Here is a 24,580-nt window from a genome sequence, read left to right on the forward strand (position 1 = left end):
AGCCACTGGTCTTCTCTTCCCCCCTCTTATTTGAGCAAGGACTCCCAGAGCCACCCCTTCCTCAACATTGACAAACAGGTGGAAAGGTTTTTCCAAAGTGGAGATAGCTAATACAGGTGGTAAAATTGACACATGTCTTAAGTCCTCAAACTTCTGATCACTTTTTTGATCCTATATGATATAATTTGGACTTTCCTCCATCAGGTATTTATCCAAGGGTTTAGTGATACCAGCTTAACCCATGTCCAGCAATATCCTACTAACCCCAGGAATTTGCATAGTTCTTTCTTTGTCTTAGGTTTGAATATGTGTAATATTCTCTAGATTTTGGCAGGGTCCAATCTTTTGCTGCCTTCACTGATCAAATGCCCTAAATATTTCACCTCCCTCTCCACAAACTACAATATCTCTTTTGATACTCTAAACTACAATTCTCCCAAGAAGAGTAATAGATCAATGGCATAACTACTCATGTGTTCCCTTGTATCCCCCACTATTAACAGATCATCTACATACTGCAACACCCAAGTTCCCCGTTACTGAATGGAAGTCCAATCCAATGACAGCATACAAAAGGAAAGTGAAATGGAACAGGAAAAAGGAGAAAGAGGGAGGGGAAGGTACCTAGTGTAGGGCATGATAGAATCTAGTCCAAAAGAATGCAATTGAGTGGAAAATGAAGAAATGGTGTCCTGGAAATCCTCTTTAAATGAAAGTTTGGGGAAGAGTTCTTTTTACTTCCCTCTTGCCCTTCAAGGGGAAGGGATTCAATGAGATTTAAGTACCAGGTATGACGCAATCTAAAAGGATGATAAGTTTCCTCATGATGAGGTTTACTGGAACCTTATGGTGTTTAATTCAAAGGAATGTAGCTGAGTAAAAATGAAAAAAAAGAAAAAGGAAAGATTGGGAGCCCTCTCTAGATGGAAACACTGGGAAAAGTTCTTTGTTGCCTTTCACCCCTCCAATCAGAGATTTGCAAGGTTCTCTTACTTTCTCATACTTTTATCAAAGATGCTCTCAATAAATCTACAAATCATTCTCAGAGATACGTAGACAAAATAGGTATATGGATCAGTAATTATATGTTTTTGATCACCTTTTGCTCTTAATAAGTAACTCCCATTAATGTCCTTTTTCCTACATCACAATCAAATCTCAGTATACTCCTGCTTCTTTATCCTCTTTGTCAAACTTCAGCTGCCATTCTAATGAGAAATACAAAAGAAACAAAAAGGGGAGTTGGAAATGAAAAAAGTGAGAGGCTCATTGTGAAGAAATATTTCTTTCCTAAGTACTTTATAGATTAAGTAGAGGGCAGTTAGGTGGCAGCTAGGTGGTGCAGTGGATAGAGCACTAGCCCTGAAGTCAAGATGACCTGAGTTCAAATTTGATCTCAGACACTTAACACTTCCTAGCTGTGTGACCCTGGGCAAGTCACTTAACCCCAATTACTTCAATCAAAAAAAAAAAAAAAAAGATTAGGTAGAAATAGTAAATACTCAGAGACAAAAAGCAAACCAGTCTAGCCTGGAGTGTATTCTCATCAATGTTTAATTATCTTTCTAATGTGATGGAAACAAGTTTTCTTCTGCTATGAACAGAGAAATAAGAGACTCAATACAGTGTCCCTTTAATTCTGAGAAACAAAGAAAGGAAACATTATTCTCGGGCTCAAACTTGAATGGGCAGGCTGTATAGAAGTTATACTATTATATGGTTAGGGAGACTCTCACCAGTGGGCACATAGAAGGAAGAGGGGAAGGGAAGAAAGAAGGAAGAGAGGGAGAAAGGGAAGGAAGGAAGAAAAGAGGGAGGGAGGGAGAAAGGAAGAACATGTCCAGAGAACAAAGATGAAATATGCTACTCATTTTCTTACAGAGAGATGATGAACTTAAAATGTAGATAAATATAAATACAAATATCTATATATAAGATCTTTGAACATGGACATATAGGAACTTGTTTTGCCAGACTATGTATTAGAGATCTTCCTTCTTTCTTCTCTTTCTTTCTTTCTTCCTCCCTTTCTCCTTCCTACTTCACTTCCTTCCTTCTTTTATTCTTCCCTCCCTCTCTTTCTCATTGCATTGCTCATTGTTTTAAAGCCTTTCAAAGTTATTTTTCTCTAAAATGTTATCATTGTATAAATTGTTCTTCTACTGCTCATTTTACATCATTTCATAGAGATCTTCATAATTTCCTAAGACAATGTCCATTTCCATCACTCTTATAGCACATTAATATTACAGCATATTCACATACCACAATTTGTTTAGTCATTCCCCAAGAGAAGAAATCCCATTGCATACCCTAGCAGTACCACTACTAGGTCTGTATCCCAGAGATTTTTAAAAAGGAAAAGGGGAACGCGCAGTGGATAGAGCACTGGCTGAACTCGGGAGTACTTGTGTTCAAATCTGACCTCAGACACTTAACACTTCCTAGCTGTGTGACCCTGGGAAACTCACTTAACCTCAATTGCCTCAGCAAAAAAAAAAAAGAAAGAAAAGAAAAAAAGGTAAAGAGCTTACATGTACAAAAATATTTATTGCAGCTATTTTTGTGGTGACAAAGAATTTAGAAACCGCAAGGATGCCTATCAATTGGGAATAGCTGAACAAATTGTGGTATATGATTGCAATGGAATATTATTGTGCTATAAGAAATGATGAGCAAAATGGTTTTAGAAAAACCTGGGAAGACTTATTTGAATCGATAGAAAGTGAACTGAGTGGAACCACATGAACACTATACACAGCAATTTTTTTATTATAACTTTTTATTGACAGGACATATGCCTGCGTAATTTTTTACAACATTATCCCTTGAACTCACTTTTGTTTCAACTTTTCCTTCTCTCCCTCCACCCTCTCCCCTAGATGGCAAGCAGTCTTATAATATTAAATATGAATAACAGCAATATTGTGGGATCAACTGATCAACTGAGAATAACTTAGCTACATTAGTACAATGATTCAAACCAATTCTGAAAGATTTATGATTGAAAAAAATGTTATTTACCTCCAGAGAAAGAATTTATAGAATCTGAATCCAGATCAAATAATGCTTTTTTTTTTTTTAACTTTTTTTGTCTGTGTTTTCTTTTGCAACATGGTTAATATGGAAATATGTTTTATATCACCACACATGTATAATCTTTATCAAATTTCATGTTTTCTCAATGAAAAGGTAAGGGGAAAAGGAAAAAATTTGGAATTCAAAATTTAAAAAGCCCAGTGTTAAAAATGTTTTTCACATGTAATTAGAAAAAATAAAATATAAAATTTTAATTAAAAAAACTCCCATCACTTCACCAGAAGAACCATTAATTCAGTGAAAAAAATGCATTTAAAAAAATAATATTTTTTAAATGTCAGAAGACAGATTCTATATATAAATATCAGTACATCCTCCTTTCATTACACACTATCAGTTATTTTCCTTTGATCTCAAAGAAGACCAAAAATAATATCACTATGTTAGAGTTGAGTTACAGTATGTCTAATTATGGCTGATCAGACCAATATGAGCTCAGAATGCTCTGCCACAGGTTGAGCATATGTAGTTCATATGAATATTTGGAGTGGCTTCTCTTACTTTGCATATCTCACATTTTTTCTAGGCTAATTCAGTTCTGCTTTGCTTATGGAGAACAGCACTTCTTTGATAAGGCCACGCCATGTTGAGCAGTCCTGTGCCAATGTTTCTCATGTCATACACTTGATTCTAAAGTTCTTAAGAGATCCCTTGAGAGGGTCCTTGTATCACTTTTTTCTGATCATCTTGTGAGCGCTTGCCCTATGTGAGTTCTTCATAGAATTTTCTTTTTGGCCAAATGTACATTTAGCATTTAAACAATGTGGCCAGCCCATTGGAGTTGGGCTCTCTGTAATACAGTCGGAATGCTTGGCAGTTTAGTTTGAGAAAAGACTTCAGTATCTTCTCTTACCAGGTGATCTTCAGAATCTTCCTAAGAGAATTCCAATGGAAGTGATCCAGTTTCCTGGCATGGGGCTGGTGTACTGTCCAGGTTTCTCAGGCATACAACAATGAGGTCAGCATAGCGGCTCTGTAGAACTTCAGTTTGGTGGTCTGTCTAATCCCTTTCTCTCCCACACTTTCCTTCTGAGCCTCCCAAACATTTAGCTAGTTCTAGCAATGCATGAGTCAATCTCATCATCAATGTGGATGTTGCCAAAATAAGAGACCGTATCCACTGTACTCACAACTTCACCATATGCTGTAACTAATATGGATGATGTGGTGCTAGCTGATGGAGGACCTGTGTCTGCTTGGTGTTCATTAGCGAAAGTAGCAGAGAATTGATCCATACTTTGCTGCATCTCAGCTTTAGAGGGAAGCACAATCATCTGCAGACAAAATCATCATGCACCAACAGTCCCTCCAATTTAGTTTTGGCTTGTAGCCTTTTCAAGTTGAAGAATTTGCCATCGGTGCCATAGCTGACTTTGATTCCATGTTTGTCCTCATTGAAGGTATTTGATAAACATCATGCTAAACAGAATGAGAGCAAGCACATTGTTTCCCTCCACTGGTGACTGAGAAAGCTTGAGAGCGCTGCCCATTGTGCAGAACCCAGGCAAGCGTGTCCTCATGAAATCATACTATACTGATACTATCAGTGGGAAAAGGGATATACATGCTGACCATATATGCCCAGTACATAGGGCTAGGGAGATTCGTGCCTTCCTACCCTAGAGCTACAAACATCTTCTTGGTACAAGCTACCAATATATTCTTGGCTGCTGTCCATCAGATTTCTTAAAATTATGAAATAAACAGAGAAAAAGAAATGAACATCTCTGAGCTGCTCACTTATAAACATCTCTGCTCTCTATTGGAGAGAATGACACTTCTGCTACCATCTGCTGGTGTTTCAGCTTCTTCCCCGAAGGGCAAAAATAGCAAAAAGGTAACAAACAATAAACTGTCCCCCTTCAGGAGTAATAGAATATATATATAATATGACTATAACTGAATATGAAGCTCAGAAATTCTAGGCTTCCATTCCTCATTTTGGAAGGATCAAATTTTGGATTTTGATAATCTAGTCCATGTGATGGGTAATGTTAAATTTTTGTATTTCACAGTAGATCTCTGGATGTGAAGTGGTGATAATGAGGAGAATCAGGACCAGTAAAACAAAGGCCATAGAACAAAGGATAACATTTCCAGAGTAGCTCTCATCAGGGTCAGAGTCAGTTATAATAAGGAAAGAGTAGTATCTCTCTCTACTGAGGTCTAGAGTCTGAGTATTATAGTGAGGTCTTCCACTGCTGACTCTTGAGCACTCTTCTACTGTGTATTACATGGAGACTGAGCCCTGCTATGGGTACTACTGATGAGATTAGGGTTAGGGTGATTAGGTGTTGGAATCTTTACAAACTGCTAACTCATTAGAGTTGATAGAGACAATAATTATCTAATTTAGCATGGTTCAGGATGATTGATCTGATCTTACAAGGAGATGTTATGGGCCAGAACTTATGGAATTTATGAATCTGAAAAACTAAACTGATAAAAAGAGGTTCATTATTGGCATTGGGAAGTCATCCTTTGCTATGCATGAATAGAAAGATTGAATTCCTTAGTGGCAAGGTCTGACAGAAGTAAAATTTCTAGTAGAGAAATCCTGACAGAGAGATATAAAGTCTTGTTAAGGAAATAGTTGAGGAAGATAAAGAGAGGGTAACACTGAAAGAGAATATCATTTCAACGGGGAGAGGTTACTGCTATGCATGGCATGGCATGTTAGGTTCTCTGCAAGGACTGAGCCCCAAGTTGGCTCATTTTATAAGCCTTGGCTATAAGCTGGGGGTTGCTCTTGTGTGCTGGTCAGCACAGCTTGAGCTGGAATTGAATAGAATTGAATGAGTCTTTAATTCAATAGAGTTGGAATTCTCCAGCTCAGGACTAAACTAGCCCTACCTAGATAAACCACTTTATCTTGGTTCCCTAGGACGGTCCTCACAAAGGCAGGGTTCAAGAATTTCTCCTTAAAGAAGTTTTTAGAGAATTTTGGGGTCCCTCTTTCAGTTTCAGGCTCCCCTCATCACTACCACTATTTCCTTGTACTGGGCTTTGGTAGATATAGTTGGTACTGAGGACTGAGTACTGACCCTCCTGTCCTCTTCAAGTCAAATGGGGTGCTTTGGGCACATTTGTCCATATCCCTAATTCTAGAAAGGTCTCTGGACTACTGGAAAGGATTAGACATTTTCTCTTCGAGTTTATTTCTTACTGTATTTCTCCAAAAAATCTCAATAAAGTCCATATATCATAGCCCCTGAATTCCATATTAAAAGCCCCAATTAGTTCATTGAACCCAATTATTAAATGAACCTCAAATTCTTATGTTTAGTGGGTACTAGACCTACCACAGATAGTAAACCCAAAGATCATTATCACTTGAAAATACAAAAGTCATCGATATTCAGCAAACAATAATTTGTAGCATTTATCATCATCTGGACATAGCTCTTAAAGATACAGGTCACATTCACATCTGTCATATTATGGAATACCCTCCAATGGCTACTCTTTAATTCCCTCTAGATCGATGAGCAACTTCTCAATGAGCTGTTTAGAAGCACCTCCAGAAACAATGGAGCTGCAGAAAGCAAAGTCAACATTTCAGAACTTTTGAATCTTTGGATCTTGCCTCCCTTTATTATTTCCCTTTCCCCTGTTTCAAGATGGGGATTCTAAAATCTAAGGAACAATGTTTAATCTTGTTATTACTAAATAATTACAAAACATTGGAGGACTTATTCAGGTTGGCTTGCTCATATACAAAACAAAATAAGATACTTGTAAAATATTTAAGAGCTTATTTCTTTTTTTAAAAGGTAGTTTGCTTAGTCATAGCATGAAAAGAATATTCAGCAAAAATACAACATGTTTTCAATTGAGTGGAACTTCGCTTTCTCTACATTTGTCATAGTGACATACTGATATGAAGCCTGAGGTAGAAGCTCCTGATTCTTGAAGGATTAGACTTTGACCCTAGGTCATCAGGAAGTACAGGGAATTGAGCTACACCGTTTGAATTTTAAATCCTTGAACTACTAAAGTCTTGAAGATGGTTTCAGTAACTTTAAGGAAAAACTAACCTAACCTATGTGGAATAGATGTTCCTGTGATGCCTCAATCCTTTCCTAACTTCCCTATTTTTGTTCAGGGCCACCACTCTTCTAGTCACAAAGGTTCACAACCCAGGAATAATGTTTGACTTCACTCCCTTCCCTATTATCCAATCTAGCCAATTCTTATTGACTCTATCTCCACAATATCCAATTCCTTTTCTATCTATTCACCCAACAACTACTATAATCCAGGTCTTCATCAACCCTCACCTGCATTATTACAATAGCCTCGTTCAGCATCCAGTATTCCCCCTCTCCACACAACTACAAATTGATTTTTCTAAGTATGAATTCCTGCTCAAAGAACTCCATTAGTTCCCCCATAACCACCCAATATAATGGAAATTCTTCTATCTGCCATTTAAAACTCACAGTCTGTCTCCAGCCTTTTTTTTTTTTTAATATATTTTATTTTTCCCAACTACATTTAAAGACAATTTTTTAACATTCACTTTTTAATAAGATTTTGAGTTTCAAGTCTTTCTCCCTCCTCCATTACTTTCTTCTCCCCTCACTCCCCAACACTATAGAGGTTATGTATGTTCCAATTTTTCCAAGATTACTGCACATCACTCCCCTTAACACATGCTACATTCCAGTCAAGTAGACTACTCTCTGCTCTTCACATACAACATTCCACCTCTTATCTCCAAATCTCTAAACTTTCTCTTGTAGCACCTACCTCCCTTCAAGGGCAGTTCAACTGTTATCTCTGTGGGGAATAGATAAGGTGAAGAACGTACAGGAATGTATGAGTTCTTTTTCTGTATTTTATTTTATTATTTCTATGAATCCCCTATGATCTGTATAATATGTGCAGGCTCATATCTACGTGAGCCTTGGCCAGCTAGAAACATATTTACTTAACCTGAGCTGATGACATTTACTGGTATTTGACATTTATCGATATTTAGTCTATTAGCTGGACCACTGTCTGCTTGATTAAGCCTAAAGGCCTGATTTTCTGTTTCCTAGAAATCAGGAGATTTCAGGGAAACAGAAACCTTCCATTCCAATCTCCCCAAATAGCAACAACCAATTAGATGCCTCCCCCTCCCTTCTCAATGCTCTCTTACTTGGGATGTAATTTCTTGTATAAAAGCTATGTATCTTTACTACTTCTTTAGCCCTCCTACCAGGAGCTCTCTCTTTCCTATCTCGGGATGGGACGGCTCATCCTCTGGAGGTTTTCAATAAACAACTTTTCTGCCTTCTACTGAGTGATCTCTGAGCAGTCATTTTGGTAAGGATCTTCTACACCCCTCACATCTCCTTTAAAAGTTTTTCCCTTTTTTTACTCCTACAGTGTTTTCTGTCTCCCCCCAAACATTTTGGAATAGACATACATATGTATATTGTGTGTGTATATTAGCCATTATATATGTATATATGTACATATATATATAAATATTCAGTGATAGGGATACTAATAAGTGAGGAATCAGGAAAGGAACTATCTTTTCCTCAAAATCTATGAATGGGCATGTGTATGTGTACACATATATGTACATATATAAAAACATATATAATCATTGTTATATTACTATTGCTATTACTTCCTAAAACATTGTATATTAAATATATAAGCATATATTATATTGATAGATATCAGAAGTATATACATATGTATATACACATATATGCTCAGTAGTTTTATTTATGTAAATCCATGCATACATGATACTCAGTGATGAGATCACTAACATTACAGGGGAATCAGGAACTTATATATGTCCATGTGCATTTATACCTTGTGTATCCGTAATGTGTGGGACAGCAATGCAGCCCCTAACTCAAAGTGACTACTCAGAGATTTCTCAAAGTGAAGATTGGGAGCTTTATTGAAATCTCAGGAGAAGCAGGCAGTCCGCTCACTGAGTTCTTCAGAGAGAAGAGGCCAATTTTACAAAGGTTAAGAGGTAATTTAAATAGTCAAAAACCACAGGACCCCATGACCTCCTCCCCTTCTCTGGTTAATTTTCACTGCCTGTCCAAGTAGAAGTAGCAAAGGTTTTCTCAATTCTAGTCAAGCCAATATTTACAGGTTGTTTGCCTAAATTTGTTGTGGTCAGCTTGTTACAATGTTCGCAAATGCTTGTTTGAGCTGATATGAGCACCCTATTGTAAAGTTTGTACAAAGAATATCATTTTTCCCAAACCCTTCATAAACTAAAATTTAGATTATAGGTTCAAATTACCTTAGTTAATGATTTTATGAGAAACCACATAATCCCTCACAATAAGATTTATTTAGAAGTAAGTAATTATTAAGCCAGAGGGGTTAAAGGTTTCTAAACTATCTAAGGAGACTTGGTTTATCTCAGGCTTTCTCAATTAACAGAGATAGTCAATTTGGAGGCTTCTGGAATATCTCCAAGCCATTAAATAATTAGGTTCTTCTCTAAGTAGTTAAATAAAGGTCAAGGGGTTACCTCAGGCATTTTCTGCTGGAAAAGTAAATCTTTGCTCTTCTTCCCAGAGCTTTAATGATTAAACAGATACTTGGTGCTGAGTTTTGAATTACCCAAAGCTATTTTGAGAAGTCTTCAGTTTCCTACTTCACTCATTAACAATATGTTAATCCAGTAGATTGTAAACTCCCTGAAGAAACTGTCTCACTTTTGTATTTGAATCTTTAACACCTAACATAAAGCTTGTCACTTAGTAATTTCTTTAAAATTACTTAATGGTTGGCTAGAAACTGGAAATTGAATGGATGCCCATCAATTGGAGAATGGCTGGGTAAATTGTGGTATATGAATGTTATGGAATGTTATTGTTCTGTAAGAAATGACCAGCAGGATGAATAGAGAGGCTTGGAGAGACTTATATGAACTGATGCTAAGTGAAATGAGCAGAACCAGGAGATCATTATACACTTTGACAATGATATTGTATGAGGATGTATTCTGATGGAAGTGGATTTCTTTGACAAAGAGACCTGAGTTTCAATTGATAAATGATGGACAGAAACAGCTACACCCAAAGAAGGAATACTGGGAAACAAATGTGAACTATCTGCATTTTTGTTTTTCTTCCCGGGTTATTTTTACCTTCTGAATCCAATTCTCCCTGTGCAACAAGAGAACTGTTCGGTTCTGCAAACATATATTGTATCTAGGATATACTGTAACCTATTTAACATGTAAAGGACTGCTTGCCATCTGGGGGAGGGGGTGGAGGGAGGGAGGGGAAAAATCGGAACAGAAACGAGTGCAAGGGATAATGTTGTAAAAAAATTACCCTGGAATGGATTTTTTAAAAAATGCTTAATGGTTAGTTGATTGAAAAAATGTCTTTATTTGATAAGAACTTGGTGGGGAGGTGGGGGGGAGGACATAAAGCAGTCTAAGGGAAAAAGTTTAGATCAGCATCTATCACCTTGTACTGTAATAAATTACAAATGGATAAACTATCTAAACTCTATTCCCCAAATGAAGAACATAGTTCATAGTAAGTTATCATAATTATAGAGAAAAATTCATACCTAGAAATGGTTTAGAAAAATTCATTAATGACAAAATGATATTTTCAACTATTAAAATTTTGAAGTTTTGCACAAATAACCTCCATGCAGCTCAAATCCAAAGAAACAATACAGATTAATGCTAGTAAAAGTGATATCTTAAAGCTACAAGGAATCAACAAAAATCTTTATTACTGAGTCATTCCTAAAAAGTTAAATGGACAAAGAATTTGAACAGTTTTCAAAAAAAAAAAAAAGAATTTGAACAAAAATACAAATTATTAAAAACCACTTTAAAAAAAAACGCTCAAAATCAGAAACTAAGAAATGTGAAATAACTCTGAGGTTCATACTCATCAAGCTAGCAAAAATGCAAAAAATAGGAGTTGGGGGATAGATTTTTTGGTTGAAAGTGTTGGTGCTGCAGTGAATTTATCCAATTATTTTGGAAGACAATTTGGATTTATTTAAAAAAAAAAACTCCAAATTCTTTATGCCCTTTGTTCCACAGACTATACAAACAGATATATCCCAAGAAGATAATGGACAGCAATAGGAGGCCAATATATAATAATAATTTTCATAGGAATATATTTTTGATAACCAAAAGCTAGAAACAACAACAACAAAAACCATAAGCATTGGGAAATGACTAAACAAATTGTTATGTGAAGAGAAAAGAAAAAGTATTTATTTAGCACCTACATTTTGCCAGGCATTGTGGAAAGCACTTTACCATTATTATCTGATGTAATCCTCATAATAGCCCTGAAAGTAGGATTTCAGGAGAGAGAAGATAAGACTAGCTAAGTAGATCTGAAACTCATTAGGAAAAAAAAAGTGATAATTAAACTAGCAATTCTACGAAATCACAAAGTGAAATAGTATAGACAAAGAATAGAACAGAATACAGGACAAAGCTTTTGGGAATACCTAGTTAGAGATTGCTGCAAAAAGAGATTGAGAAAGCATAGTGTGCTGGGACAACAAGTGCTGTTCTCAGCCTGGTATTTGCAACTATCATCCTGATGTAAAGTGGAAGAGTCCTGGCAGAGAAGTAAAGTTTCTAGTAGAGAGATCCCAACAGAGGAGCATAAAGTCTCGTCAGGGAAATAGGTGAGGATAAAGAGAGGTAGTGCTGGAAGAGAATATCATCCCAGTGGGCAGAGGCTTGCTATGCCAAGGATGGCATGTTAGCTCCTCTGCAAGGAGAGAGTTTAAGATTGCCATTTTTATAATAGAAGCTTTTGGCTACGAGCTGGGGGTTGCTTTTGATAGGGCTGGGGACAAGTTGAGCAGAAATGGAATAGAAAATCTTCAATTGAATAGGGTATTTCTCCAATTCAATAGGATTGGTATCTCCAGCTTGGAACTCAACCAGCTGCACCCAGACAACAGAATGAAGCTACTTGTCCTCGGGCGGGGTCCCCATAATGGCAGATTTCAAGAAGAATTTGTCCTTCAAGGAGTTTTTGAGTTTCGGGGTCCCTTCAAAACTATCATCCAAGGGAGCAACACTTGTGAAAAGGTTGCCTAAAAATTACTTCTGAAATGTACCTATAGCTACAAAAGACCCAAAGTAAAAAATTCTCACCACTCAGATCCTCAGCATTGCCAAATGATGTAATGTATATGGCTTTATCTAGAGAAATTATGCTGTACTCTTCCTATCAACTAAACACCTTAATCCTCCTATATATCTCACATCCCCCTTTTAGAGGTTGAGTTCTTTAGGAGCAGGGACTGATTCTACTATTCATCTGGAAAAATTCCATAGTTTTAAATATCTCTCTAGTCCTTGGACACTCCTCTACTGTCTCTTTGAAATTTCACTCCAACAGTAATACTCACAGATTAGCAATGTAAATGATTACTAATTCTAATCTCAATTGTCTCTTAAAAAGACATAGTAGACGTTTAAATAGAGAAGTTTTAAAAATTGAGATTCAAAGTTTTCTCAGGTCCAGGAGAAAACATTAAACATTTGGCTATAGAATATAACCTAGCTTTGAGTATGCTCAGTTTGCTTAACAGAGAGCCCTCCCTAATCCCCCCCCCTCCCACATAAATGGGATACCCTCTTCTGATTGGTTGCCTGCATATTTAAAGCTGGTAAGGCTGACCACTCTCTTTTTCCACCATCATTTCAGTTCTTTATATACTGTTGAATCTATCATGAACTTGTTCAGTCTGTATTTTATTATTATTCAGAGAAATGAATTTGAGGGTATCCGTTTCTGTTCTTTATTGTTTGTCCTCCTCAATTTCAAAATTTGGGGATGAGGAGTTTGAACCATGTGGAGCCAGAATTGTAGAAAAAGCATGTTATAAAACCCCTAAGTAGCCAGGATGCCTGGGACTTGAGCCCTAATGGGATGGGAGACATAATCCCCCTGCCCCTTGCACCTCCTCAATTCTCTGTACATATGGAAAGGGATTAGGTTCGTTGCTCAGTTCTTTCCTCTTAGAACACAACCTCAATGGTTCTCTTCGATAAAGAGAACTAATTCAGTTTCAATTGATCAAAGATGGACAGAAGCAGCTACACCCAAAGAAAGAACACTGGGAAATGAATATAAACTGCTTGCATTTTTGTTTTTCTTCCCGGGTTATTTATACCCTCTGAATTCAATTCTCCCTGTACAACAAGAGAACTGTTCGGTTCTGCACACATATATTGTATTTAGGATATACTGTAACCTATTCAACATGTAAAGGACTGCTTGCCATCTGGGGGAGGGAGTGGAAAAATTGGAACAGAAGTGAATGCAAGGGATAATGCTGTAAAAAATTACCCTGGCATGGGTTCTATCAATAAAAAGTTATTAAAAAAAAAAAAAAAAAAAAAAGAACACAACCTCAGTACCAAGTCCAGAAATTTCCCTATAGACTCCTTTCAGGTCCATAAAAAGATGGTTAAATGGGTTGACATCAGAAATTCTTTACTAATTACTACTGGATGGAATTGATATAAAAAATGCAAAAGGAATAAAATGTAAGAAACAGTACACCAAATATGGTAGGCATATGCAGAAAGGGCAAGCTAAAAAGGGAAACAAATGCGTAAGGTTTGTGCCATATATACTACACTAACTTTATTTAGCTTGGCAACCTTTTAGAATTATATAACTATTTCACTTTGAGGGAAGGGAGAATATAAGGCAAAGCTTTGCATTGTTGAGCAAACCCCCCTTTCCTTGCCATTAGTTCTGGAAACTGAGTTTTATAAAAGAATCCAGGAAAAACCTTGAAGCTCTTTGACCACCTTTACATACAATTGTGTCATAAACTCCAAGTGTATTATCTCCATCCTTGCTAAGATAAATCCCCCTCTGTTTGAGTATTGCTCCTCACCTAGCTGTCTCCTGCCCTCCACCTTCTTATCTTGACCCCTATCCTGTCAGGATTAAGTTATGATCCTTTCGTGGAATTATGGCTTGTCTGTTCTCCCAGTGTTCTCACCCCCCTCCTTATCTGTCTTTGTTCCTCCTATAGGATTGTATACTCAGGTTATGTATTCTGTTTGCAAACCCTAATTAGCTAAAACCTTATATAAGTTCTCTGCCTCGGTTTATCTTTGCTTTGGACAAGAGTCCCATCTGGTTGGCTAACCTAAACTCTCTACATTAAAAATTTTAAAAAACAATCTCTGTTTGCCTTAGTTTCTCTGATATAGCATCTTTAGTTCCACTAACCTCAGGAAAATATTAATGAGTACATTACAGACAAATCTTAAAGATCATTCAAAATCCTGCTGATTTTCTTTTTTTTTTTCCATCAATATTCTAGATTGACTTTAATAAGAATCACAAAGAGATTTTTATAATAATAAAATCTGTTATTTTTTAAAACTTCTTCAGACTTTTTACTATACAATTAATTTGTTTATTTTTAGTTTTTAAGCTTTTTATTTTCAAAATATATGCATAATTTTCAGCATTCACCCCTGCAAAACACCATGTTCCAATTTTTTTCTCTCTTTACCCCCAAGCAACAAGTAATCCAATATATGTTAAACGTGCAATATGTTCATACTTACACACTTAACATACTACACAAGAAAAATCAGATGAAAAAGAAAGAAAATGAGAAAGAAAACAAAAAGAAAGCAAACAACAAAAAAAGTGAAAATACTATGTTGTGATCCACATTTAGTCCCCACAGTCCTCTCTCTATGTAGATGACTCTCTCCATCACAACTATTGGAGTTGCCCTGAATCATCTCTCCATTGAAAAGAACCACATCCATCAGAATTGATCATCATATAATCTTGTTGTTGCTGTGTACAGTGCTCTACTCACTTCATTCAGCATCAGTTCATGTAAGTCTCTCCAAGACTCTCTGAAATCATCCTGCTGAATATTTCTTATAGAACAATAACATTCCATAACATTCACATACCAAAACTTATTCAGCCATTCTTCACATCTCTTGCAACTACAAAAAGGGCTGCTAAAAACATTTTTGCACAAGTGAGTCCTTTTTCTTTTCATTTTAATGATCTCTTTGGAATACAGGCCCAGTAAACCTGTTGATTTCCTAGAGTTAGTGCTATTAAAGTGCTACACAATTCTGTTCACAAATAACAGAAATATTGAATCACTCTGCAAGCATTTATTATGCATTTTATTCTGTCACAGGTACTATACAAGTACTTGAGATAAAGAAAGGCAAAAATATTGTTCCTGTCCTCAAGGAACTCATGGTCTAAAGGTGGATAAAACCTGCAAAAAATTGCATTTATAAGATATATACAATAAATTGAAGGTACTTTTAATATATTTACAATTTTTTTCTTTCTTTTTTTTATTTTTATTTTATATTTTTTTATATATATTTTTTTAAATTTAATTTTTATTTAATAATTACTTTATATTGACACTCGTTTCTGTTCCGATTTTTTTTCCCTCCCTCCCTCCTTCTGCCCCCTCCCCTAGATGGCAAGCAGTCCTTTATATGTTGGATATGTTGCAGTAATATATTTACAATTTAAAGAAGAGGTATTAAGCATATCTTGGTAAATTCAGAAATCATTTCCTTGGTTTAAAGTCATTGCCACCAGATTTATTTTATTAACTAACAAATAATATGGATTTGCATTCTAAACATATAAATCCTGGAAACAGCTTGAGAGCCAGACATGGGCAGCAAAGAGCAGCTGAAGCCATTTCTTATTTAAGTATTTGAACATTTCTGTCTATTCTGAAATTTCATTTAGCTGTGATCCTGAAAAGAGGAAATATTGCCTCCATTTGCTGGTACACTGAAAGTAACCACAGAATCTTATATTAAAGTTGAGAAGGATTTGGTCAAGACTGGCACGTGGTAAAAAAAAATGGAGCTGAGGCTGTTTTGATGAACTCAGTATTTTTCCGCTTGAGTCAACTCTCTTGGAAAGGCAACCAGGGAAGGAACCAAGCTATTTGCATTTATTTCTCCCTTCAGCATCTTGTGTTCTGTAATAAAATATGCTATTAAGCACTGAAATCAAAATACAACCATCCTAGTGGAGCATCCATGATGATTCTGTAATTCAGATTTAGAGACAGACAAACCTAGGTTACTTATAGACATGGTTCCTAGGATTTTAGATGTGATGTTGTTCTAGTTAACAGAGTACTGTGATGCAATATTGTCACAGTCTCACATGCTTTCAAAATGTTAATAGGATCCAGAAATAGCTGAACGCTCATGTATTCTGAAGAAAATTGTACAAATATGGGCATAGTATTTACATCAGAAAAGCAATAAAAGAAATACAGAATCAATTCATAAAATTTCATTTGTGTTTACAAAAGATTTTTTTAAACTAGTAATGTGAATCAGAAAAGTGACTTTACAAGAGGACCACAAAAATAATTCCGTAGGTGGAAAAGACTGGGAAGCCTGCTTCAGAAAGATCTGTAGTGATGGGTAATTGAAATGCTTTGGAGATTTCGGAGCAGGGGGAGACATTCTGTAACTGTTTCCAGTCTGTTAACAACATGGTGAACAGTAGCCTCTTTGACTAGCTGCAGTTGCAGAACTGGAAATGGAAATGACTTCAAAATCCCTTACTCAGTTTTGGCCTTTTCCTCTCTTTTTGGTTTGGCTTCTTTTTGGCTGACTTCTTCCTCCTATAAGGGCAACCAGGGAGAGACAATACCAAGAGGGTAGTCTTCTAGCCCTCTCCTCTCCATGGAATCTTCTAAATAACAAGCTTTGATTTTCTGTCCCAGTGTTTGTTCTTTTTATTTTTAAGTGAAGCTAAGGTTATATAGAGAGTTTTTAAAGGTCAGGTAAGCAAAACATCTGGGACCCTGGGAATCCAGGAGTCTTGAAGTCTAAAATTTAAGTACATTTTGGGTTTTTTCAATCATTCCCAGATTTATGAGCCAGTGATAAAGGAACAACTGTCAGGACTAAGCCTAGTGGTAGCTTCAAAAAGGACTCATCAATAGACAGCAATGCCTCATATGGATATGAATTTGGTGGAACCAATTCTTTGCATAAATTATGCTATATCTGTGTCCTCTCTCTCCAAAATTAAGGTAGTATGGAGGGAAGGAGTGCCCCTGAGCTACTGGGGAAAATATCTATACTTCTTATAATATTTTCCAACTAAATATTCTTTTATCAAGGCTAATTAATGTTAATCAATTAAATGGAACTGAGATATTGATCATTGATGACTAACAGAGGGTAAAACACATCTGGAAAGGAGACTTGAGTTTATAGCATTGGAGAGGAGATACCCTATTAAGAAGTATCTTTAGAGCCCTAAGAGAGAGCAATTTAGCAACCTGACTCTGGAATAGTGAAGCCCAGAGCATGCTCTCTACATTAATATAAACTTAGTAACCACCCACAAAGAACAATAAATATAAAATAAAGTATAAAAATTTCATATAAAGCTTTTAGTAAAGTGATATAAAGGTACTAGAAGTGCTAATATGAAATAAATTTGGGAGAGCATAATTATTTTTTTTTTACATAGCAAAAATTTTAATAGGCATATGTTAAAAATTAAGATAATACAAAATTGTTAATAGGCACACATTAAAATTAATATATAACATATAACACAAAGATTGTTAATAGGCACATATTAAAATTAACACATAATATATAATAAAAGTGTTAATAGGCACATATTAAAATAAACATATATAACACAAAGGTTGCTAATAGGCATATTAATAAGGGCATTTGGGGTGGCACAGTGGCTAGAAGGCTGGGCCTGGGCATCAGGAAAACTTCTTTCTGGTTGTTGTTCAGTTGTGACAGCCATGTCCAGCCCTTGTTGTCCCCATTTGGCCTTTTTTTTGGCAGAGATCTTCCCTAGTGGATCCAGTGGATCTATTTTGTCAGATAGTCAGAGGTAAAATGACTTGTCCAGGGCTAGGCAGGATGTGAGGCTAGATTTGAATTCAGTTCTTCTTAACTCTAGGTCCTGTGCTCCATCTTTCTCTCTCTCTTTTTTTTTTTTCTTGTGAGTGGGTTGGGGAGGAGACATTTATTTGGTCACTCCAGATACAGGATTTGGAGGCACAGGAATCAAGGGCATGTTACAGTGTGCCTGACCATGGGAAGCACAATGGCAAGTGAAAAGAACATCGACTCTGAAGATAGAGGACTTGAATGAAACATGAGTCTTGCAGTGTATCCTTCAATTTCTCATCTTTGTTGAAGTAGTTGTAGGAGGAGTTGGGTTGAACTGTATTCTCTTACTTTACTATGTTGTCTAGTTTCTCCTTTTTCTACTTCTCTTGATTCCTCTTGCTGGAGATCAAATTTTTTGTTTAAGTCTGGTTTTTTCCTTAGAAACAGATGGATTTCCTCTATTTCATTAAATGTCCATCTTCTTCCGTGGGAAAAAATGCTCAGCTTGGCTGGGTAGTTTATTCTTGGCTGCATTCCAAGTTCTTTTGCCTTTCGGAATATCTGATTCCAGGCCCTTCGATCCTTTAATGTTGAGGCAGCCAGATCTTGGGTGACCCTTATTGTGGCATCTCGGTATTTGAACTGTTTTTTCCTGGCTGCTTGTAAAATTTTTCTTTAGTCTGAAAATTCTGAAGTTTGGCCACAATATTCCTCGGAGTCTTTATTTTAGGGTCTTTTTCAGAAGGTGTTTGATGAATTCTTTCAACGCCTATTTTCCCTTCCGGTTCTATTACTTCTGGGCAGTTCTCTTTGATGATTTCCTGTAAAATAGTATCTAGGCTCTTTTTTTCATCATAATTTTCTGGTAGTCCGATGATCCTCAGGTTATCTCTCCTAGATCTATTTTCCAGGTCTGTTGTTTTTCCAAGTAAATATTTGACATTTTTTTCCCAATCTTTCATTTTTTTGGTTTTGCTGGACTGATTCTTGATGTCTCAATGAATCAGTCATTTCTATTTGTTCAGTTCTGATTTTTAGTGAGTTATTTTCTTCATTAGCTTTTTTTTACTTCTTTTTGTATATGTCCAATTGAGTTGTTTTGCTCTATGGAATTTTTTTCCATTTCACTAATTTTTTTTTTAGTGAGTTATTTTCTTTTTCTAATCCACAAATTTGGTTTCCCTGTACTTCTTGGGAGTTTTTTATCTTTTCCAATTCAGATTTTAGGAAGTTGTTGCTCTCTTGCATAGCTTCTCTTTCCTTTCCCCATTTCTCTTCTAGCTCACTTTTAAGGTTTTTAATAGTCTCTTCTAGGAGAGCCTTTTGTATTGGGGACCAACAATTGTCTGGAGACTTTCTGCTATTAGTCTCTTCAGGGTTGAAAAGCTGTTCTTTTTCTGTATAGAAACTATCAATCGTTCTTTTGATTTTTTTTACTCATTTTGTTAGAGCCTGTAGGGTCTGCCTTCAGAGCCAGGAAGTTACCAGCTTCCTCTGCAGAGCAGTGAAAGGTATATGGATGGGTAGCTGTCCTGCCAACCGGCTACAAAAAGCAGTGAGGTACTGGAGTGCTCTGGGAAAGAGTTCCCCACCTGGGAGTAACTCAGGCCTGCAGGATGGAGCTGGGAAAGTGCCCTGCTTTGTGAGATGGCGACTGCCTTGGGGCTAGACACTGAGCAGTGAGAGTTTCACTTCCCAAGCCAAACCCTGCCCTGGGGCTGTGAGTATTAGCAGCTGAGCAGTGAATGGATTTGCAGGGACGGGAAGTGTCTGCCCCGAAGCCAGTTGGGGAGGTTCTATTGCCCCAGGCCGAGACCCCCACACTGCTGATTAGAGGCTGCCCAGGCTGTGCCCCACTGCCGTGCAGATTAGTAACTGCCCCCGCAAAAGCCCCGAACTGCCAGATGTGGTCACAGGGCTGCGGTAAAGTCTGCCTGAGTCACTTCTGGATTTGAGGGATTACAGCCAGATCTCGTTAGGTTCTGGAGTTTTTTAGAGGACCCTCTGTTTTAGGCTTTAATTTCTGTGCCAGTTTACTGCTTTGTAGTCAAGGCAGAGCAGTTAGCCTATAGCAGAGTGGTCCCTATAACTTCTCTAACCACAGAGATCACCCCGCCCCTGGTCTGCTCAGGATGCTAGTCTCTCGTTGCCTGTGCTAGTCTGTTCCTGGCCCCTAAGGATAAACCTTTCCTGGAGATCTTCCAGATTGACTTCGGCTGGTAAGTTGTAGTGCTTCTCATCTTTGTGAATTTAAGCAGTGAAGATCTATTTTTGAGGCTGAATTAAATAGTTGGTTATGAGGGGGGTGAGAGGAGCTTAGAGAGTCGTGTGTGCCTGCTCCGCCATCTTGGCTCAGCCCCCAGAAGTCGGGAGAGCATAATTATTAAAGAATATTATAAAAATAGTATAATAGAGATTCAATTCAGAACATGAAGCAAAAATGACAGAAATACTCATCACAGATAAAAATGAGGCAAACAGAGGTTAAGTGACTTGCTCAGAGTCACACAACTAATATGCATTTGCAACTAGATTTGACTTTAAGTCTTCCTGATTCAGAGCTCTATCAACAGTAGTTCTTACCTATGTTTAATAAAGAGGCTCTAAGATTTAATAAGAAGTGACACAGTCATACCTGAACTTTAGGAATTTCCATTTTGGAACCTTTATGGAGAATGTATTGGAGAAAGGAAATACTTGAGGCAGGCATTTGAGCCTTCCTTCTGCCATGCTGCTAGGTTCATACCTTCTCTATTACCATGTCCATTTTCTTCTTCTTACTCAGAGAAAAGCAATCAAATCAACATTACCATTTTGAAAAAGATATCTATCAATTTCTCTATCACTCAATCCCTATACTTTTTTTTTTTTTTAACAATATATACTTTGATTTCATTAAGTATTTCCCAATTACTTGGAAAAATTTATAACACATTTTTAAAAAATTTAAGTTCCAAATCCTCTTCTTCCTGTTGTCATTCTCCTATTCTCTCTTTGAAAAGACCAATAATTTCATATTAATTATACACATGAAGTCATGAAAACATAGTTCCATATTAGTCACGTTGTGAGAGATAACACAAACAAAATAAAAACAATAAAAATAAAGTGAAAAGAGTATACTTTATTCTGATTTCAGAGTTCATTACTTCTCTCTGGAGATGGTTAGCATTTTTCATCATGAGTCCTTTGGAATTGTCTTAGATCACTGCTAGTTTTTTATTTGTTTGTTTTTTAGATTTTAGAAAAAAAATTCTCAATAGTATTTCATTTATCCAAATACATGTAAAGATAATTTTCAACATTCATTTTTGTAAGATTTTGTGTTCCAAATATTTTCTCCTCACTTCTTCACCTTTCCCTTTCCCCAAGACAGCAAGCAATCTAATATAGATTAAATATGTGCAATCCTTTTACACATATTTCCATATATCTCATGTTATGTAAGAAAAATCAGACTGAAAGGGAAAAAAACTTCAAGAAAAAAGCAAGCAAGCAAACAAACAAACAAACAGGTGAAAATACAATGCTTCAATCCACATTCAGTTTCCATAGTTCTCTCTCTGGATGTGGATGGCAGTTTCCAACCCAAATCTACTGAAATTATCTTGGATCACCACATTGCTGAGAAGAAGTCTTTCTTGTTGATCATTACATGTAAAGGGCTGAATCTCTGAGCAGATGCACTTGGATAACTGAGCACTTAAGGCTAATTACCAATTGGACAATACTCTATTAGCATTTGCTTGGAAAATGGCCCACCCCACCATTCTGTGCAGGCTCCATCTGTTGGTGTATAGGGAAATCTGGAGGAGGGAAAAAAGGGTGGAGTAAGAAAGTCAGAGTGACTCCTGGGTGAATTCATGTTTTGATTCCTCTCACTTCCTGTCACCATTGCTGATTCTAAAGTATCCTGGATGCTAATGCAGTCATCACAATTACATGATCTTGCATAACGTCATCATTCTCCCTCTCCCTTCCCATCATTCCCTTCTTTTTTTAAATTTTCTTTTTTTTTTGTGTTGACAGGATAAAGGTCTACCCATTTTAGACATCATTAGAATATCAGGAGCCCCTCCAGTACTCCCATTATGTCATCTCAGGTGCCTCCCTCCATTAGATTATCCCCATCCAGGTAACTCCCCCATTTTGTCATTGTTCTTGTTATCCTATAAAAGAGTCTTGCTGTCCAATATTCAGGGCTAGATTCTTTGAGACAATAGTCTCCTTCAGCCCTGGGACCATGGATCATTTGGTCCCAGTAAATCTCTCCATTTAATAAACTATTAAATTGTTCTCTAATCTCTGTCTTGTCAATTTCTCTGGCATTGCAGGGAAACCTTAGCAGATCACCAAAATGGGGGCTGGGAGAGCCCAAGTTGGCTCAGAGCCCATGGGGGCTGGGACAAGCCTGGATTTCCTATTGGAATTCAAAGGGATGCTTTTGACCAGGATTTGTGAATCAAAGGTCCTGGATTCCTGAACTGAAATACCTCAGCCAGGAGGGACTGGGAATCTGAAAGGAATCACAGATCAATAGGAAATACAGTTTCTTAAAGGGACCACAACCTGCTTAGATGTCTTACAAATAAAAGAGGATGTCCTCAAATTTCCTTGCTGTAGGAACCCATTTGAGTGTCACCAATTTGGACTTCCAGAGTAACAGTATATCTATAGAAGGAGTGATAGCATTTACATCATTACTTGGAAGAGAACTTGGAGAAAGCTTCTTTTTAGCTCCTCACACCATTATTGTCATTGAAAATCTGAATGATATTAGTGCAAAATCTCATCCAGGGCAAAAACTATTATGAAATTTGCTGATAGGATATGAGCCCTGTCAAGAAAGGCAGAGTTCTTGTGAAAGAATTCACTCTATGGCAAAGAATAGGAAAGTTTATTACTGAATAACTAAGAAAGAGACTTCCTTAGTGTTCAAAAGCCCCTAATACAATCAGGAGATTTTGTAAAGAGGTTTGTTGAGGGTACTTAGTTTTATGGGCAGATCCCAGAGCTTGGGACTATTGAAATAATGGGGAATTTTGGAATTGAATAGGTATCTGTTTGACTCTATAGAAAGCTTAATCAGTAGTGAGTGTTATCAATGGGGGCTGGTCTCTTGGGATAACAGAATGAAGCTGGTCATCCTGTTTTTCTGGGTGGGGTACAGAGGTAAAGTTCAAGATAGTTTTCTCCTTGAGAAAGTTTCTTCAGGCTTCCCATTTCAGTGCCACATCTATTGCTAGAAGATTCATACTGGGTCCCTTCACTAATCAGATCCAGCCTCACCTCTTGGTAGTTATTGATCCTTGATTGGATCACCAGGCTCTGATTGAAGCATCATAGGTTTACCTCCCAACCATTGCATCGTGTAACACAAATTCTCCACTTTGCTATGCAGCAAGTCCATATATGCCATTGCATATAACAATAAGGGAGCACACTCAGTGGGTCTGATGTGGTGAATGTAACCTGTGAAGTTCTACATATTCATGGTACTATTGATGGAACCCCAAAAGTTTGGGGTCATAGACCAGTGTCCCGAGATGTCTCAAAAGAATTTGCAGGCATGAACCCACTTCCTGATCAAGGGGCAAAGTTATTGGAATTGTAATGCCAATTTAAGTGGACTAAGCTCCATAAGAGATTAGCAAACAACTGAGAGAAAGGAGATAGGCTTTCAGGACAAAGTTGGATTTATTTGATAATTTTATGGCTTACAGGTAGGTTTGAGATACTATTGTTTCAGGGACTTTATTATCACTGACTAACAGATTATCTGTCAGTCAATAATGTTTATAATACTAGTCTAAGGCCAGAACACTTTAGAATTATTGAGAGATTGTCAGAACAATAGTGCTCTGATTAGAGAGTCTTAGGATCACTAATATATCTTTCTGAAAGTCTAAGGGAAGAAACATTACTATATTCCTAGACCAGAAGATCTTTACAATTATTTACAGACAGATTCTTAGAACAATAGCACTTCAAGGTTGGGGGATCTCAAAACCATTGCTCTCTTCCCTAGAAGCTATATTACATCACCATCTCCCCTAAACACCCATGGGAGGTTATACCTAATCTTTAATTCTACTGGGATCCAGAGGAAATTGAAAAGAAACAGCAGGTGCAGCTGAGAAGGCAGTAACAAAGGTGGAGTTTCAGGGTGAATGGACTGCACCTCCCCCAGAATTCGTCACCAGTCAACCAAAGATGGCTGATTGGTCTGAGGCCATACAGGTACCATCTGTGCTCATTCAACAGTTCCCTACTGAAGATTGGAGTGCTCAATGGAAGACTGACCTGTGGCTCCTGTCTGCGCATGCCACTGAGCAGGTAGGAACCACCACAGAGTGCTCTTAAGTTTTATCCCAAAAGCTCTAATATTGTTGGGAAAATGCTGGTAGAGAATAAACTTTGGTTTCTTACAAAAAAGAAAGAAATGTTTATTGACTGGTTCTATCAGGGAGAAAAGGATGATTGACAATGCCAAAAGTTACAAACAGGTCAAAAAGAATAAGGAAAAAAGATTACTAGATTTGGCAGTTACGAGATCAATGATAACAATGGAAAGAATATTTT

General features: G+C 37.0%; 1 pseudogene; it reads left to right on the forward strand.

Moving 5' to 3' along the window:
* The first annotated feature begins 19,645 nt into the window (after window positions 1-19,645).
* Window positions 19,646-24,361, forward strand: LOC127546962 (40S ribosomal protein SA-like; annotated as a pseudogene).
* Window positions 24,362-24,580: the final 219 nt, after the last annotated feature.

This window comes from Antechinus flavipes, chromosome 1 (genome assembly GCF_016432865.1).
Source record: "Antechinus flavipes isolate AdamAnt ecotype Samford, QLD, Australia chromosome 1, AdamAnt_v2, whole genome shotgun sequence".
Taxonomy (NCBI): domain Eukaryota; kingdom Metazoa; phylum Chordata; class Mammalia; order Dasyuromorphia; family Dasyuridae; genus Antechinus; species Antechinus flavipes.